General features: G+C 37.5%; 1 long non-coding RNA gene across 1 annotated transcript; it reads left to right on the top strand.

Annotated features, from left to right (window-relative positions):
* Nucleotides 1–2,960: 2,960 nt before the first annotated feature.
* Nucleotides 2,961–18,045, top strand: LOC112737518 (uncharacterized). Its single transcript, XR_003168990.3, has 2 exons — nucleotides 2,961–3,568; nucleotides 17,223–18,045. It is a non-coding gene; the product is annotated as an uncharacterized lncRNA (long non-coding RNA).
* Nucleotides 18,046–18,303: the final 258 nt, after the last annotated feature.

Here is an 18,303-nt window from a genome sequence, read left to right on the forward strand (position 1 = left end):
ATTCATGGTGTATGTTAACGCTTCAGTGATGAAAAATGGGTGTGAAACTATCATAGTGCATTTTTCGAATCTCAGAAATTAAAATAGTACAATTAAGATTGGGAGATTATTTTAGTGCAAATCGTCAATCTTCTCAAAGACTACTTTAATGCTTTACTCCTTAAATCTTTCAATAACTTGTTATAAACTATAAATTATATATATTAGTTCAACCATTTCATTAGAAATATATCAGGTTGATTATTTAAATTAAAATTTTGTGATAGAAATAGGCTTCTAGATGAGAATGTATATATCATCAAATAGTTTTTATTCATACAATTCTGAGATGTATTTATTAAAAGAAATTTGATAAAGAATTCAATATATATAAATAGTACAAAGATAATTAACTTACACTTATGAATTAGGAGTAGATAGTATAGTGTAAGTGTACAACTATTTTAATGGAATCCTAAGCTGATAAAGGATCTTCTTGGACAATCTGCAATAATTAATCAATTAATTATGATGAGAAAGACAATAAGAAGTTTGTTTTTTCAAACATGATGAAAGAGATTGTTACTTACGTACCTCACCATTGGTGTAATTCAAGTGTGCATAAATAGATATACAGTGTGTAACATGCATGACATTTATGTCTCTCAGTAACTTATCCGAACAAGCAATGTACATCCCCAGCACAAGGTTAAAAGATATATTTTGAGGAATTAGGTTGAGTAGGTGAAAATCCCAAGATCTGAAATATGAGGTCCCTAGCTATCACTATGCATAAAGGATTTATACATATTCGGAACTTCCTGCTCTCTTCCATTCTTGTCCTGTCCTTTAAGTTTCATCTACACAGGAAACTTTCACTTCTACTATTGATTTTTTTTTTTAGCATAATAAATTAGTTTTGTTCCTTTTCTCAAATGGTGGATCAAATAATAGCTTTTGCTCTTCTAAAATTATTACATGTGATTTTGTTTTTAATATACAGTTCTGTTTATTATTAACATTATTCAATTGTTTATATAATAACAATTGGGTCTTGTCGCATTAGATGGTATCAACTATATATAGATGATGGGTATTTTAATTTTTTTTTCTTATTTTCAACAAAAATGATTTTACGACTCTTGATCTTTACACATAGTTAAAATAATATTATTTTAATTCTTTATATTTCAATTAAAATAATGCATGTTAATATATATTGTATTTACATATATATTTTAAAGATACAAACAATATGATTATATATAAATTTCATGAAATTCAGTAAGCTTAATTATCATGATAATATATGATGACATAATTCAATGTTGGATTGATAAAATTTATCACGTATTAAAAGATTATTCAATGGCTTAGTATATATGTATGTTAGACTTTATTTTAGAATGTTATAGATTAATATATAATATTTAGATATATCTTATTATAATTTTATATTGATTTATTAGTTTGATATTAAATTGATTCTGTTATTTATTTTTATTTTTTTGATAAATAACGGGGTAAAAAGTCCAAAGACACTACGTAAAAATTATTCTAAAAAAGGAAACGCTTATGACATCAGAAAGAAAATAAGACGAAATACAAAAAGGTAAATTATAAAAGAAATGACAACCAAATTCCAGAGAGTGTCCATTAGATGCTAAACGATCGGCGCACCAATTTGCTTCTAGAAATTCATGGTAAAGCTCCCAACTTGAAAACTTGCCGAGCCTGTCTTTTAATAGCTATGATGAGCGTGCGAGCTCCATGGAGATCGACAATCTCATTCAGATACAACGAAACTGCAACTCTTAAATCAACCTCGATAGCGAGATTAGCAATACCCAAATGAATAGCTAATTTCGTACCAAGAAGTATACCCCACAATTCAGCCACAGTAACAGTACAAACATCTAGATTGGCGCTAAAACAAACTAAAAATTGTCCTTCATGATCCCGCAAAATGCCACCACACACAGCCTTTCCCTCCTTTGACACTGAACCATCTGTATTTAGTTTAATGAAATAGGGGGGTTGGGGGAGACCAATAAATCCATTTTTCCATCTGTATTGATTCTACTATTATGACAAGGTTGCATTGTATCCTTTATTTGCTCATAAATAGTCACTGTACATTACAAATACATACGGTTTTACTAGATAGACAATGATTTTTGTGAATAATATGAATAATGGGCTGTAAATTTAGTCTAATAAAATAAAAAAATACTCTATCCTCAAATTATTCTATTCCACTAAAATTCTATTTTTTTTTACTCTATTGTTCACATTGTTTTCTATATTTTTTCTCACAAATAATATCTGGATATTAAATTTATTCTACAATTCATCATGAATTCTAACATATTATCAAATAGCATTTTGAGTTTTTTTTTTTGTTGCCTTAAATTTTTTTAGAGAGCAAGTTTTGTTCATGTTTCCAATTCGTCTCTTCTTTCTTTTTTATTACCCTTTGATTCTCTTATGTGACATCGTCACCACCGGTTATCGTGTTCTTCATTCATTTTGGTTCTATTTTTCACATTAGTTTTCTGTAAGTTTGCATGGCAATGCCCTATTTACTTGTTCTATAATCAATTTTGCTATTTTTGCTGATTTATCTAAACATTGCAAACTTAATTTGCTACTAAAGTTTGTGGAAAAAGGATATCATAAATTGATATAACGTCTAGGTATTTATTATTATGATTTTATATTAATTTAGTTTTATATATGCTTTTCTATCACTTTGATTAGTAGGTTGCATTCGATTTTTAACCTATAAATAGCTAATTTCCACTATACATACATTACGAACAAAATATCTGAATACTAATAAATTTATTCTATATAGTTTATGTTAAATTAGAAAATAACATTGTAGATAAGAAATTATATGAATTATAAAATTATTGAATTGATGTATGAAGAAGAAGAAGAAAAGGGATTACAAGAAAGATACGCTTCTATTCAAATGAGAGTTTACTCTTAAGGAATAATCCCAAAAATTTTTCTAACTAATTATTTCATTATGATGTTTTACTGTATAATATTTATCCTGTAACTAACTAACTGGCCAAAGTGGCAAAAGATAAAATTATAATAATCCCTATTCATTGATTTACAATGTAGTTTTGCATCCAATTTGCTTTCTTTTTGATTTTCTTGGATTCCATTGCTAATGGCCCGACCTCCTTTAATTCATTTTCAGCACTAGCTTTCTCTAATTCCACCCTTTCTTTCGCTACTGGTCCTGTCTCTGGCCTAATATCCACAATAACCTATCAATCATCCTTTCTTCCAAAATAACCTTATCCATAAGGTCTGATTCAGGAAATAACATGCATAACACCTCGATGTCCTCCCAAGTAGTCTTCTCACGTGAAACTCCTTCCCAATCCACAAGAATTTGGGTGTGAGGTCCATCCGACGTGGTGATACGACGCCGTCCCAAAATTGCAAGGAACTTCGGTTGAAGTGAAGATGGCAAGTCAGCCATCGAGGGAGGTTTCGCCAGCAATGTCCATGGAATTGCTTCAGCACAAACACATGAAAACTGGGTGTAGCGCACAAGCAACTCGAGACTGTAAACTTCCTTCTCTATCCTCTGTTTAATTTGATAAGGTCCATAAAATCGTTTCAGCAACTTGTTATATTAAGTCCCTATGAGTGATAATTGTCGATATGGTTTAATCTTCAATAACACCCAATCCCCCAAGTGAAATTCTTTGTTCCACCGGTGTGCATCTACTTGTTGCTGCATTTTTTCTGAGCACGCTGCAAGGCAAACTGCAATTCCCTGTCCAGAGCATCCCTGACGCGTAAAAAGTCATCCACTTCTAACTCCTGAACTGAACCTGGGATGTATCTCGGTAATGAGCGCAGAGCATAGTCATAGAGTGCTTTGTGAGGTGACATGTCAATAGCCATGTGGTAGGAGCTGTTATAGCAAAATTCTGCCCAAGCTAGGTAGGAAGCCCACTGAGAGGGATAAGAGTGAGTGAATACACATAGGTACTATTCCAGTGTTCTATTTGCAACCTCAGTTTTTTCGTCGCTTTGGGAGTGATATGTTGTACTAAAATGTAGTTTAGTTTCACTAAATTCAAATAAATTTCTCCAGAATCTGCTCTTGAAAATTGGGTCCCTGTCTGAGATCATAGCTGCAGGATAACCATGTAGCTTGACCATTGAAGTGGTGAAAGCTTTCGCTACATCCTTGGCAGTGAAACCCGATTTCAGCGAGGTAAAGTGCCCCATCTTGCTAAATCTATCCACCATTACTAAGATAACATTAAAACCAGTTGACTTTGGCAATTGCATAATGAAATCCATGAAATTTCATCCCATGGCTTCAATGGAATTAGTAACGGTTGGAGAAACTCTTGTGCTTTAGCCAATATGTATTTAGTGACTTGACAATCTGTATACTGCTTAATGTACCGCTGCACATCTGCCCTCATCTGCGGCCAAAAAAACAAGTCATTTAGAGCCTTATAGGTCTTAAGAACCCCTCCATGTCCACCTCGTAGCGAAGAGTAAAACTCGTGTAGGAGCGTTTCCCTCACCCCTTGATAGTCCGGCACCCACACACGGTCTTGATACAATAAAATTCCTTCTTTAGTCTTATACCTGGTGAGTGGGTGCACAATGTGGGCATATCATTTAACAAATTTTTTATAGTACTCTGTTAGGCCTAGAAATTCCGTAGTTACTTCAATGTCATTGGCTTCAGCCATGCTTGAATAGAGTCAATCTTGGAGGAATCCACCTTCACTCCCTCAACACCCACAATATGACCAAGGTATTCAAATTGCTGCTGTCCAAAGAAACATTTAGATCTCTTAGCAAAAAGATGATGCTGAGCTAAAGTAATGAGGGCCAAAGCCAAGTGTCGGAGATGTTCCTCCCATGTCTTACTATACACCAAAATGTCATAAAAAAACACAGCAATAAACTTTTGCAAATAAGACTAAAAGACCTTATTCATAGTTACTTGAAAAGTTGAAGGAGCATTGGTGAGCCCGAAGGGCATCACTACGAACTCATAATGGCCATGGTGGGTCTGGAAAGCGGTCATCGATATAACCTCATCATTCAGGCGAATCTGGTGATAACCTGATCTTAGATCAATCTTAGAGAAAAATTCAGCACTGAATAGTTCATCTAAAATCTCCTCTATCGTCAGAATAGGAAACTTATTCTTAATCGTAATGGCATTGAGCGCTCTATAGTCCACACAAAATAGCTAACTATCATCTTTTTTTCTTTACCAACAGGACATGGCTCGAGAAAATAATTTGATTTTCACGAATGATGCTCGCCTCTAGCATTTCAGCCACCAATCTCTCTATTTTTTTCTTTTTGGAAGTTGGGGTACTTGTAAGGCCTTACACTTGATGTGTGGAAAACGATCCAACACAAAACTCACCGGTAAGTGTACCGGGTTGCATCAAGTAATAATAACTCACATGAGTGAGGTCGATCCCACAGGGATTGAAGGATTGAGCAATTTTAGTTTAGTGGTTGATTTAGTCAAGCGAATCAAGTATTGGTTTGAGTGGTTTGTAATTGACAGAAGCTAAAGTGCTTGAAATGTAAAGGGAGAAGCTAAATTGCATGAAATGTAAAGAGAACAGGAAGTAAAAGTGCTGAATCTTAAAGTGCAAGTAATGTAAATTGCAGAAACTTAGATTGCAAGAAATGTAAATAACTGAAACTTAAAGTGCAAGAAATGTAAATTGCTTGAATCATAAGAGGAATTGGGAATTGGGATTTGCAGAAATTAAACGAATAAAAGTAAATTGCAATGGGCAGAAGAATAAAGGATGAATTTAACTGAAGTAAATCTCAAACAGAAAAGTGATTTGACTTGAAAAAGCATTCAACAGAAGAATTGAAAGGAAATTTTAGATCTCAGTGGTCAAGAGACTAGAAAACCAAGTCTAGATCTCACTACCTTTCTTGATCCAATTCAGAAAGCAATTGTAACAAATTAAAGATTAAAACAGAAGAAAACTTAAATTCAAATCTCAATTCTCCAATGGTGCAGTGAAAGAAACAAAGAGAGATCTCAAGGTGAGATTGAGACAGAATTTCCTCAATTCTCCACACCCAAGACTCAAATAAAGGTTTGCGGAAAAGAAAATAGAAAACCCAGAGGGGAAGAGAACTCAATTCTCCTCCCAATTCTCCAAGATCAAAATGAAAGCTCTCCAACTACAATTCAAAATTCTCAAAGTAAAAAAAAGTCCTTTCTAAATCAAACTAGCTTCTATTTATACACTTCCTTCTATTGATCATTAAGCCTTGAATGTGGGCCTTGGCCTTGATGGAATTGGGTTGGTAGTAGCCTCCGTTGATTGCTCTTGGTGTTGGGAAGAAGTCCACTTGTGAACCGGGCCATGAACCATTCACGTCTGAGTCAACGTTTGAGACAAACGTTGACTCAAACGTCTTCGTGAAACCCATTATGCATATCGGCCCCTTGCTGTCATCCACGTTTGAGGTCAAACATGAGCTTAAACGTGGCCCTTCCCAAGCAGCTCTTCTAGCCAACGTTTGGCCTAACGTTTGAGGCAAACGTTAGCGCAAACGTGGCTCATTGAATCATCAAACAGGGGTGTTCATTCATTTTCTTATGGCACCGACGTTTGACCTCAAGTTTGAGGCAAACGTTGGCGCAAACGTTGCCAAGCTCCAGGGGTGATTTTCCTTGCTGAAATGTGGCCAACGTTGCATAGCTCCAGGGTGTGGTTGCACTCTTCCTCACGTTTGAGTCCAAGTTTGAGGCAAACTTGGGCTCAAACGTGAGTGCTTCTTCTTGCCCCTTGCTATCCCCTTTTCTTCAACCTTCTTCCAAACCTCTTTCCACCTATCATCAATCAACAATTGCATCAAAGCTATGCTATAATCATGAGAGTTATTCTTCTTCTTGTCATCTAAGCAATTATGGCACAAAACTCATGAAAATGCATCAATTTATCCCTGGTTGATTGAATCTAAGGAAACATGAAATTCCACCCAATTGACTTACTTGTGCCCCAAGAAAGTGCATAAAACCTATTGAAAATCAAAGAAAAAGACTAGTAAAACTAGGCTAGGATGACTTGTCATCACAACACCAAACTTAAAGCTTGCTTGTCCCCAAGCAAGAAAAGAATTATTAAGAAGAAAGAATGAAATGGATGAGGATGTTCATGCTAGCAGAGTATTATTGGTAGCTCATGGGGTTTTATGCTGATATGTAACTACTCACTTCTTATTGACATCTAGGCATAGAAAGTCTCCTCCAAGCATCACTTAACACACTGTTATGACCTCTCATTATTTATTTGTCCTTGATGTTTGTTTCTCTTTATTTTCCTTTTCTGTAACATCCAGCTCAATGTCATGTGTGCAGCAATTCTTTTTCTTTCTTTATTTGTGCTCAACACATTATTCACTATAAACACTTGGCTTACATTTCTCTTAAAACATTGATGCCCAGCACCTCTTTGGGTCACTAAATGTCTTGTAGCTAAGTTGCTTTTGATAGTGGATTTTCAGTTGATAATCCCGGGTTAGTTAACCCAAGTTACCAAGTGTTGATGCACTCCAAAGAACTTAATAATCCAAGCAGATCCTAGTACAAAGACACCACAGGCATATATTCTAAGGTTCAAGCTATTGGTGTTTAGCTTTATTCTGTTTTCCTCTTTTGTTTTCTTTGCTGCCACTTTTGGCTTTTCTCATTCTACTTATTTTTTTCTTTTCAACCAAGGACTTTTTATTTTTGAGATTCATAGACAGTGAGCTAGTTTACACTTAGAAAGAAGACAATCTATTCCTGTTATTTACTATAAGTGAGCTACCACACAATCACACATAAATACCACCACTTACTATTATTGTACTTCCAGCTAGCAATGAACTATCTTACTTCATGTTCCAAACATTTCTTTTATTGAATTAAAGATGCAGGGGACAGAGCATGCATTCAGTTAAGTGAAAGTAAACACACAAGTACACACTTAGACTAGCCTACTTGTTGCAAAGTTAAACAGGCAGGATGCACAATTATTAAACTAATAGTTACTATTAAGATGGGCATATTCAAACTTCCAATTTAGAGTAATTCAATGCTGATGGAGTTAAGTGACAATACAACCTCTAGGTAGCTCCTTCTTCTTACTCTCAGCTAATGGTGTGTAGCCCTCCCAAGAGAGTGATTGAATTCCTGCAGAGTTAATGGAAGTTGCTTGTTTCTCAAGCCCTTAGGTAATTGGTTAGTGTTCAAGACTTTATTGTAGGCTTTTAAACTTACTTTGGTGTGTGAACACCAAACTTAGTCCCTTGCCACTGTCTCTGATGCATCAAGTTAACTATATGTAAAATTTTGTGTCCTTGCTAAAGGTTATGGAGTTAAACCTAGAAAGCAGTTAAATGGTTGAATAATTTATCTGATTGCTTGGAGCTAGCATTGTGCCAGAAGTGAGAATGTGCTTTTAAATGAGATTTTGGTGGAACACCAAACTTAGAATCCTTCATTCTCCCTTAAATTATTTTGGTGTGCAACACCAAACTTAGCTCCTTGCAATACATACCAATTATTCAATCCTTTTTTTATTGAAATGGATATGAAAAGGAACTACCTCAGGTTGGGTTGCCTCCCAACAAGCGCTTCTTTATTGTCATTAGCTTGACATCCTTCATTCTTGCTCAGCTCAGGTTCTGAACTTCTTTTTTCTTGTCCCATTGTCCTCCTAAGTACAGCTATGCTCTGTGACCATTTGCTGTGAAATGACTTTTTGTTGCTTCATCTAACAGTTCAAGGTTTCCATAAGGAAAAATCTTGGTTACCAAATATGGACCAGTCCATTTAGACTTAAGCTTGCCAGGGAAAATCTTAAGCCGTGAGTTGTACAGGAGTACTTGCTGTCCTGGTTTGAATTCTTTCTTCAAAATCTTCCTATCATGCCATCTCTTGATTTTTTCCTTGTATATCTTAGCATTTTCATAGGCTTCTAACCTAAATTCATCCAATTCATTTAGTTGTAGCAACCTTTTCTCTCCTGCTGCTTGAGAATCGAGATTTAGGAGTTTGGTAGCCCAAAAAGCTTTGTGTTCAAGCTCCACAGGGAGGTGACAAGATTTTCCATATAATAGCTGAAAGGGGGACTTCCCAATGGGAGTCTTGAAAGCTGTCCTGTATGCCCAGAGTGCATCCTCCAGTTTCCAAGCCCAATCTTTTCTTGTACTTCCTACTGTCTTTTCCAAGATCTTCTTCAATTCCCTATTTGCTAATTCAGCCTGTCCATTAGTCTGGGGGGGTGATATGGCGTGGCTACTTTATGAATGACTCCATATTTATGGAGGAGTTTCTCCATCTGTTTGTTGCAAAAATGGCCACCACCGTCACTCACAAGACCCTTGGGAACTCCATATCTAGTGAAAATATGCTTCTTAAGGAATTAAAGGACAATTTGTGCATCACAAGTGGTTGTGGCTATGGCTTCCACCCACTTTGAGACGTACTCCACTGCCACGAAAATATATCTGAAAGAATAGGAAGGGGGAAAGGGTCCCATGAAATCAATGCCCCATAGATCAAATAATTATACTTCCAGAATAAAATTATGAGGCATCTCATTCCTTCTCGTCAATCCTCCTGCTCTCTGGCATTCGTTGCATTGGTGAACAAACTCTCTGGCATCTTTGAAGATAGTTGGCCAATAGAGCTCACTCTGCAGTATCTTTGCAGCTGTTCTTTCTGGGCCAAAGTGTACACCATAGGCTGAGCCATGACAATGCCACAATATATCCCTTATTTCACTCTCAGGGACACATCTCTTAATCACTCCATCATAACATCTCTTGAACAGGAAAGGTTCATCCCACAAGAACTTCCTTGCTTCATTGATTAGCTTCTTCACTTGTTGCTTAGAGAATTCTTGAGGTATCTTCCTCTCCACTTTGTAGTTTGCTATGTCAGCAAACCAAGGTGCTTGTTGGATCTGCAACAGATGTTCATCTGGAAAGCTTTCATTTATAGGCTGTGGGGCTTCTTGAATTGTTTCTTTTGGTAGCCTCGATAAATGATCAGCAACTTGGTTTTCAGTGCCCTTCCTATCCTTTATTTCAATATCAAACTCTTGCAGGAGTAATATCCACCTGATAAGTCTTGGTTTAGCATCATGTTTTGACATTAAATACTTAAGGGCAGCATGGTCAGTATAAACCACAATTTTGGATCCTATCAAGTATGATCTAAACTTATCAAATGCATAAACTACAGCCAATAACTCCTTTTCTGTTGTGGTGTAATTTTTTTGAGCCTCATTCAAAACCTTACTTGCATAATATATGACATGATGCAAGTTTCCCTTCTTTTGTCCAAGCACAGCACCAATTGCGATGTCACTTGCATCACACATAAGTTCAAAAGGTAGTTCCCAATTCGGGGGTGTGATGATTGGTGCTGTTGTGAGTCTGTTTTTTAAAGTTTCAAAGGCATGCTGGCAAGTTTCATCAAAGACAAAAGGATTATCAATCATCAGCAGATTACTCAGAGGTTTCGCTATTTTAGAAAAATCCTTGATAAACCTTCTATAAAATCCTGCATGCCCCAAGAAACTTCTAACAGATTTCACGTTAGTTGGTGGAGGGAGTTTTTCTATGATCTCCACCTTTGCCTTGTCAACCTCTATCCCTTTTCTTGAAACTTTGTGACCAAGAACAATCCCTTCGGGTACCATGAAATGGCACTTCTCCCAGTTCAAAACTAAATTAGTTTCTTGGCACCGTTTCAAGACAAGAGTTAGATATTTCAGGCAAGCATTGAAATTGTCACCAAAAACAGAAAAGTCGTCCATGAAGACCTCTAAAAACTTTTCGACCATATCTGAAAAAATGGAGAGCATACACCTTTGAAAGGTGGCTGGGGCATTGCATAGCCCAAACGGCATCCTTCTATAGGCGAAAACTCCAAATGGACATGTGAATGAAGTATTTTCTTGGTCCTTTGGATCTACCACTATCTGATTATACCCAGAATAGCCATCCAGGAAGCAATAGTAAGCATGGCTGGCCAATCTTTCAAGCATCTGGTCAATGAAGGGAAGTGGGAAATGATCTTTGTGTGTGGCATCATTCAGCCTCCTATAGTCAATGCACATCCTCCATCCTGTCACAGTTCTTGTGGGAATGAGTTCATTCTTCTCATTAACAATGACTGTCATCCCACCTTTCTTTGGTACCACTTGAACTGGGCTTATCCATGAGCTATCAGAGATAGGATAGATTATCCCTGGATTCCACAACTTCATTACTTCCTTCTGGACAACTTCCTTCATTGTGGGATTTAGCCTTCTCTGAGGTTGAACTACTGGTTTGGAATTGTCCTCGAAGAGGATCTTATGCATACACACTGCAGGGCTGATGCCTTTTAGGTCGTCAATGGTCCATCCTAAAGCATCTTTGTGAGCTTTGAGTACATCAAGAAGTTCTCCTTCTTCCTTTTTTGTCAGGGACGAATTGATGATCACTGGAAAACTCTCTGATTTGCCAAGGAATGCATATTTGAGATGGGTGGGTAATGGCTTCAATTCTTGTTTTTGTACTTCTTCTTTCTTGTCTGGCTTTCCCTCTTTGTCAATGGAAATTTCGGCTATTTGTTCCTCTGTTGTCTCTTGGTAACTTTCCTCTTCCTGCTCATGATGATTAATATCTAACATTTCTTCCACCAGGCTCTCTATCATGTCCACTCTTAAGTAATCCTCTTGCTCAGGGGGGTGCTGCATGGACTTGAAAATATTTATGACCATTTGCTCATTGTGTACTCTAAAGATCATCTCTCCCTTTTCCACATCGATAATAGCTCTTGCAGTTGCTAGAAATGGTCTTCTCAGGATAATTGAATTATTTCCTTCCTCTTCAGTATCCAAGATTACAAAGTCCGCGGGGAAGATAAACTCCCCCAACCTTCACTAACAGATTTTTCACAATTCTGTTAGGTGTCTTGATTGATTTATCCGCCATGATTAGTGACATCCTGGTGGGTTTGAGTTCTTCTATAGCCATCTTTCTCATCATGGATAGGGGCATTAAGTTGATACTAGATCCAAGATCATAAAGAGCCTTGTCTAATGTCATTTTGCCTATGGTGCAAGAAACTACAAAACTCCCTAGATCTTTAAGCTTTGGTGGGATTCCCTTTTGAAGCACAGCGCTACATTCTTCAGTGAGCAGCACAGTCTCCTTCTCCAGCCAACTTCTTTTCTTGTTGATAAGCTCCTTCAAAAACTTGGCATACAAAGGCATTTGCTCCAACGCTTCACCCAAGGGAATGTTGATTTCTAGCTTCTTGAAAGTCTCAAGGAACTTATGAAAGTGTTGATCCTTTGCTTCTTTGTGGAATCTTTGGGGATATGGCAGTGGAGGTGTAATGCTCTTCTCCACTTGCTGCTGTCCTTGAACTTCTTCCTTTGAACTGTATGGCTGGTTGTTCTTCTCTTTGAGTTCTTCTGCGGCATTTTTGCTTGTTGTTACATTCTCATCATTGGCTTTCTCTTCTTCAGCTTGTTTCTTGTCACTTTCCTTTGGTTTCTTGGTTGCTTCTTCATTTTTCACCAAGATCTTTCCACTCCTTAGTTGTATTGCTTTGCACTCCTCTTTTGGATTAGGAATGGTGTCACTTGGTAGTGAGCTTGATGGCCTTTCAATGGTGATCTGTTTGGAGAGCTGACCAATTTGCCTTTCCATATTCTTCATGGAGGCTTCCTGGTTTCTTGTTGTCATTTCTTGGTGCTTCATCATCTTTTCCATTAACATTTCCAGATTAGTGATCCTCTGAGAGTCATGTGAAATTGGTTGGTTATGGGGTGTTGATGGTTGATGGTGAGTGTTTTGGTTGGTGGGTTGGTTATTGGGTGGATAATGGTTGGAGTTGGGGTAGTTGTTTTGGGGTTTTCTGTAAGGGTTTTGGTTAGTTTGCTGCTGGTTGTGGTTTTGGTTGTTTCTTGAAGTGTTTTGATTTGAGTTCCTTTGCCATGGTTGTTGATTCTGGTTGTGATTGTCTCCCCACCTAAGGTTTGGGTGATTCTTCCAAGAGGGGTTGTAAGTATCACCATAGACTTCATTTGGCCCAGAATTTTGGTTGTGCATGTACTGGACTTGCTCTTGCTGTTGCTCCTCTTGAGTTTCTTCATTTTGCCCCCATGTGGTTGATGGTTGGCTTGTGTTGACTGCTGCAACTTGGAGATTATCAATCCTCTTGGCTATTTGCTCAAATTGTTGTTGAATTTGTTGCTGCATCATTTTGTTTTGAGCTAAGATTGAATCCACTCCTTCCAGCTCCATTACTCCTCTCCTTTGTGACGGTTGGCGTTGCCTTTGATGAACAAAGAAATACTGGTTGTTAGCTACCATGTCAATGAGATTTTGAGCCTCTTCTGCAGTTTTCATCAGTTGCAATGATCCTCCGGCTGAGTGATCAAGTGCCTCTTGAGCCTTTAGAGTGAGCCCTTCATAGAAGTTCTGCAGCTTGTCCCACTCAGTGAACATCTCTGGTGGATATTTCCTCAGCAGAGCCTTATATCTTTCCCATGCCTCATATAGATTTTCAGCATCCATTTGTGTGAATGTCTGCACCTCAGTATTCAACCTAATGATCCTTTGAGGGGGGTAAAACTTGGCAAGAAACTTGCTCACCAAATCATCCCAAGTGTTGATACTTTCCTTCGGGAATGTTTCTAGCCATTGAGTGGCCTTGTCCCTGAGAGAGAATGGGAATAACAGCAACTTGTATATGTCAGGGTGTACTCCATTGCTTTTAACTGTGTCACAAATCTTCAAGAAAGTGGATAGATGTTGGTTCGGGTCCTCTAATGGCCCTCCTCCAAAAGAGCAGTTGTTTTGGACCAATGTGATGAGTTGTGGCTTCAGTTCAAAGTTATTTGCATTGACATTAGGGGTAAGAATGCTGCTTCCACAATGTCTAGCATTTGCAAATGTATAGGAGGCCAGTACTCTCCTCTGTTGTGGGTTATTGTTAGCCCCTCCTTATGGATGATTGGGATTAGATAAATCTCCTTCCATCTCGTGATATTCTTCCTCAGATTCTCCCTCTCCAACAATGCCTTTCCCTCTTCCAGCTCTTCTTAATCTCCTGAGAGTTCGTTCGTCTTGTTCATGAAAGGTGGGTATAGCTCTTCTTGTATCTGACATACAAATAAAACACAAGAAACACACAACCAGTGACACTTCAATCTATTGCTAGAATGAAGTTTTAGTTAGCTTGAGCAAAAATTCAAACAGTTAGCGTGTTAATCAAAAGTTAAAGAAACAGAAAAGAAAAAGTGCTTGATCTAGATCTCCACTTCACTTAATCATTGTCAATCTATTTCAATCCCCGGCAACGGCGCCAAAAACTTGATGTGTGGAAAACGATCCAACACAAAACTCACCGGCAAGTGTACCGGGTCGCATCAAGTAATAATAACTCACATGAGTGAGGTCGATCCCACAGGGATTGAAGGATTGAGCAATTTTAGTTTAGTGGTTGATTTAGTCAAGCGAATCAAGTATTGGTTTGAGTGGTTTGTAATTGACAGAAGCTAAAGTGCTTGAAATGTAAAGGGAGAAGCTAAATTGCATGAAATGTAAAGAGAACAGGAAGTAAAAGTGCTGAATCTTAAAGTGCAAGTAATGTAAATTGAAGAAACTTAGATTGTAAGAAATGTAAATAACTGAAGCTTAAAGTGCAAGAAATGTAAATTGCTTGAATCATAAGAGGAATTGAGAATTGGGATTTGCAGAAATTAAACGAATAAAAGTAAATTGCAATGGGCAGAAGAATAAAGGATGAATTTAACTGAAGTAAATCTCAAACAGAAAAGTGATTTGACTTGAAAAAGCATTCAACAGAAGAATTGAAAGGAAATTTTAGATCTCAGTGGTCAAGAGACTAGAAAACCAAGTCTAGATCTCACTACCTTCCTTGATCCAATTCAGAAAGCAATTGTAACAAATTAAAGATTAAAACAGAAGAAAACTTAAATTCAAATCTCAATTCTCCAATGGTGCAGTGAAAGAAACAAAGAGAGATCTCAAGGTGAGATTGAGACAGAATTCCTCAATTCTCCACACCCAAGACTCAAATAAAGGTTTGCGGAAAAGAAAATAGAAAACCCAGAGGGGAAGAGAACTCAATTCTCCTCCCAATTCTCCAAGATCAAAATGAAAGCTCTCCAATTACAATTCAAAATTCTCAAAGTAAAAAAAAAGTCCTTTCTAAATCAAACTAGCTTCTATTTATACACTTCCTTCTATTGATCATTAAGCCTTGAATGTGGGCCTTGGCCTTGATGGAATTGGGTTGGTAGTAGCCTCCGTTGATTGCTCTTGGTGTTGGGAAGAAGTTCACTTGTGAATCGGGCCATGAACCATTCACGTCTGAGTCAACGTTTGAGGCAAACGTTGACTCAAACGTCTTCGTGAAACCCATTATGCAGATCGGCCCCTTGCTGTCATCCACATTTGAGCCAACGTTTGAGATCAAACGTGAGCTCAAACGTGGCCCTTCCCAAGCAGCTCTTCTAGCCAACGTTTGGCCTAACGTTTGAGGCAAACGTTAGCGCAAACGTGGCTCATTGAATCATCAAACAGGGGTGTTCATTCATTCTCTTATGGCACCAATGTTTGACCTCAAGTTTGAGGCAAACGTTGGCGCAAACGTTGCCAAGCTCCAGGGGTGATTTTCCTTTCTGAGATGTGGCCAACGTTTGACCTCAAGTTGGAGGCAAACGTTGGTGCAAACGTTGCATAGCTCCAGGGTGTGGTTGCACTCTTCCTCACGTTTGAGTCCAAGTTTGAGGCAAACTTGAGCTCAAACGTGAGTGCTTCTTCTTGCCCCTTGCTATCCTCTTTTCTTCAACCTTCTTCCAAACCTCTTTCCACCTATCATCAATCAACAATTGCATCAAAGCTATGCTATAATCATGAGAGTTATTCTTCTTCTTGTCATCTAAGCAATTATGGCACAAAACTCATGAAAATGCATCAATTTATCCATAGTTGATTGAATCTAAGGAAACATGAAATTCCACCCAATTGACTTACTTGTGGCTCAAGAAAGTGCATAAAACCTATTGAAAATCAAAGAAAAAGACTAGTAAAACTAGGCTAGGATGACTTGTCATCAACACTCATGGTTGAGACCCCAAAACTAGGTGAATTTGGTGGTCAATTTCTCGATGAGATGAAAGTGCAGTAGGTTCATCAAAGACTGCACTGTGCTCCTCAAGAACGGGTTGCAACTCGGTTGGAATTGGAGACTCACTAGCTTCCTTTGCTGTCTTGAGCATTTTAAGATGATATAAGGTGGTCACAACATCAGTAGTCACCAATTTCTGCAACATCTTGTTACTAATAGCCTCAACTTGCAATAAACGTTTCCCTTGTAACTTCACGGCAACACCATTCACCATAAACTCTATGGTTAGTAGCCCATAGTGAGTCGTGATGTACCCTAGACACATAAGCCATTGAACCTCAAGCACAATATTAACACCTTGCAATTCCAGCACAAAAGTACTAACAGAAAATTGATAGCCTTGCATGATAAAAGGGACCTCCTTATATACAGTCCTACATTCTATCATATCTCCATTGTCCACCAAAACTTGTAGTGGTGTAGTTTGTGTCATTGAAAAATGCAACTTTATTGCAACGTTAGCCTTCACAAAATTGTGGGAACTTTTTTCATTAATCAACACCATCACCGGTTGCCCTTTATATATTCTTTCAATCGAAAGGTAGTGGGTTGTTATTGCCCTACCATAACATTAAAGCTAATTTCTGACTAAATTGGTTTTACTACCACCAGGTTGGTCACTGGGGGTTGTTTGCACTGCTTTCAGGTCTGATTCCTTGAATAACTCTTGCATCTTTTCCTTCCCAATAAGTAGGTAACATGTGCTTTTGCATCTATGCCCTGTAGACCATTTCTCCTCATAATGATAGCATATGCCCTTCTCCCTTTTAAGTTTAATTTCTGATGCCAACAGTTTCTTGAAGAGTAGAGTATGGTTTGTGTGGGTGTTTTAATTAGGCGTAGAAATTGGAACCGGGTTGAAATTGGGTTTTGGGTTGAGTTTTTTAGGGTGTTGCATTGGGGTGATTAAGATAGTAGTGTTAGTTGTATTTGTTGTAGTGTGTTTCTTATGTGATGGATTTGTGACTGTGAATTTTTGTTCATGCAGCTTGGCTAACGAAACTGCGATAACATAAGTGGTGGGTTTGGCTAATAAGAGCTCACACTTGAGATAATCCTATTATCCAGCTACAAAAAGGGAGATTAATCATTCTTCACTGAGGCCTGTCACCTAGTTGGAGATTTTCTCGAACAAACTTTGATATACAACAACACTATGCATTTGTTTCAGCTCCTTAAGAGCCGTCTTTGAATCATAAAATTGGCTTTGACCAAATTGAACTAACAAAACATCTAGAAATGACTCCCAGGTATGTTTTATATTATTAGTGACGATCTATCTGTACCAGGAGTATGCAGGTCCAGTGAGGTGAAAAGAGAGCATACGTACCCGCATTTCGGTTGGAACTAACTGAATATCGTTTGAAATATTCTCTGACCTTGAATACCCACTCCTCTAGATTCTCTCCATCAAACAATGAAAGGTCGATCTCGAGAGTGCGATTCACGATCTAAGGGGAGCCAATGCTCTACTGAGCTCTGAAACCATGTGCCAGTCTTCATTCGTTAGAGCCTGGTTCAATTCTTTTCATTTTCAAGGCATCTTTCAGCATCCTTTGAATTTCTCGCAAAGAATACTCTATCCTATTCATCTGAGCATTGGTGGCTCCGATCTGACTTGAGACTTCAATGTGAATCTGTTGAAGTACAACAATCTTTATCTGACGGGTGAGTTCATTAGGAATGGTCATACCTCTCATTAAAGCATCAAATGTTAAGTTAGAAAATAAGATTATAGATAATAAATTGTATGAACTATAAAATTATTGAATTTATGTATGAAGAAGAAAATAAACGGAACTTACAAGAAAGATACGCTCCTATTCGAATAGGAGCTCACTCCTATAGAAATGATCCCAAAAATTTTTTTAACTAACTATTTTATTGTGATATTTCACTATATAATATCTATTGTATAACTAACTAATTGGCCAAAGTTACAAAAGATAGAATTATAATATATAGTCCATATTCATTAATTCAAAATGTAGTCTTGCATCTAATTAGATTTTTTTTTGGTTCTCTTGGTTCTATGCTGATAGCGGAACCTCCTTTAATTCATTTTCAGC

The sequence above is a fragment of the Arachis hypogaea genome, chromosome 13 (genome assembly GCF_003086295.3).
Source record: "Arachis hypogaea cultivar Tifrunner chromosome 13, arahy.Tifrunner.gnm2.J5K5, whole genome shotgun sequence".
NCBI classification, from domain to species: Eukaryota; Viridiplantae; Streptophyta; class Magnoliopsida; order Fabales; family Fabaceae; genus Arachis; species Arachis hypogaea.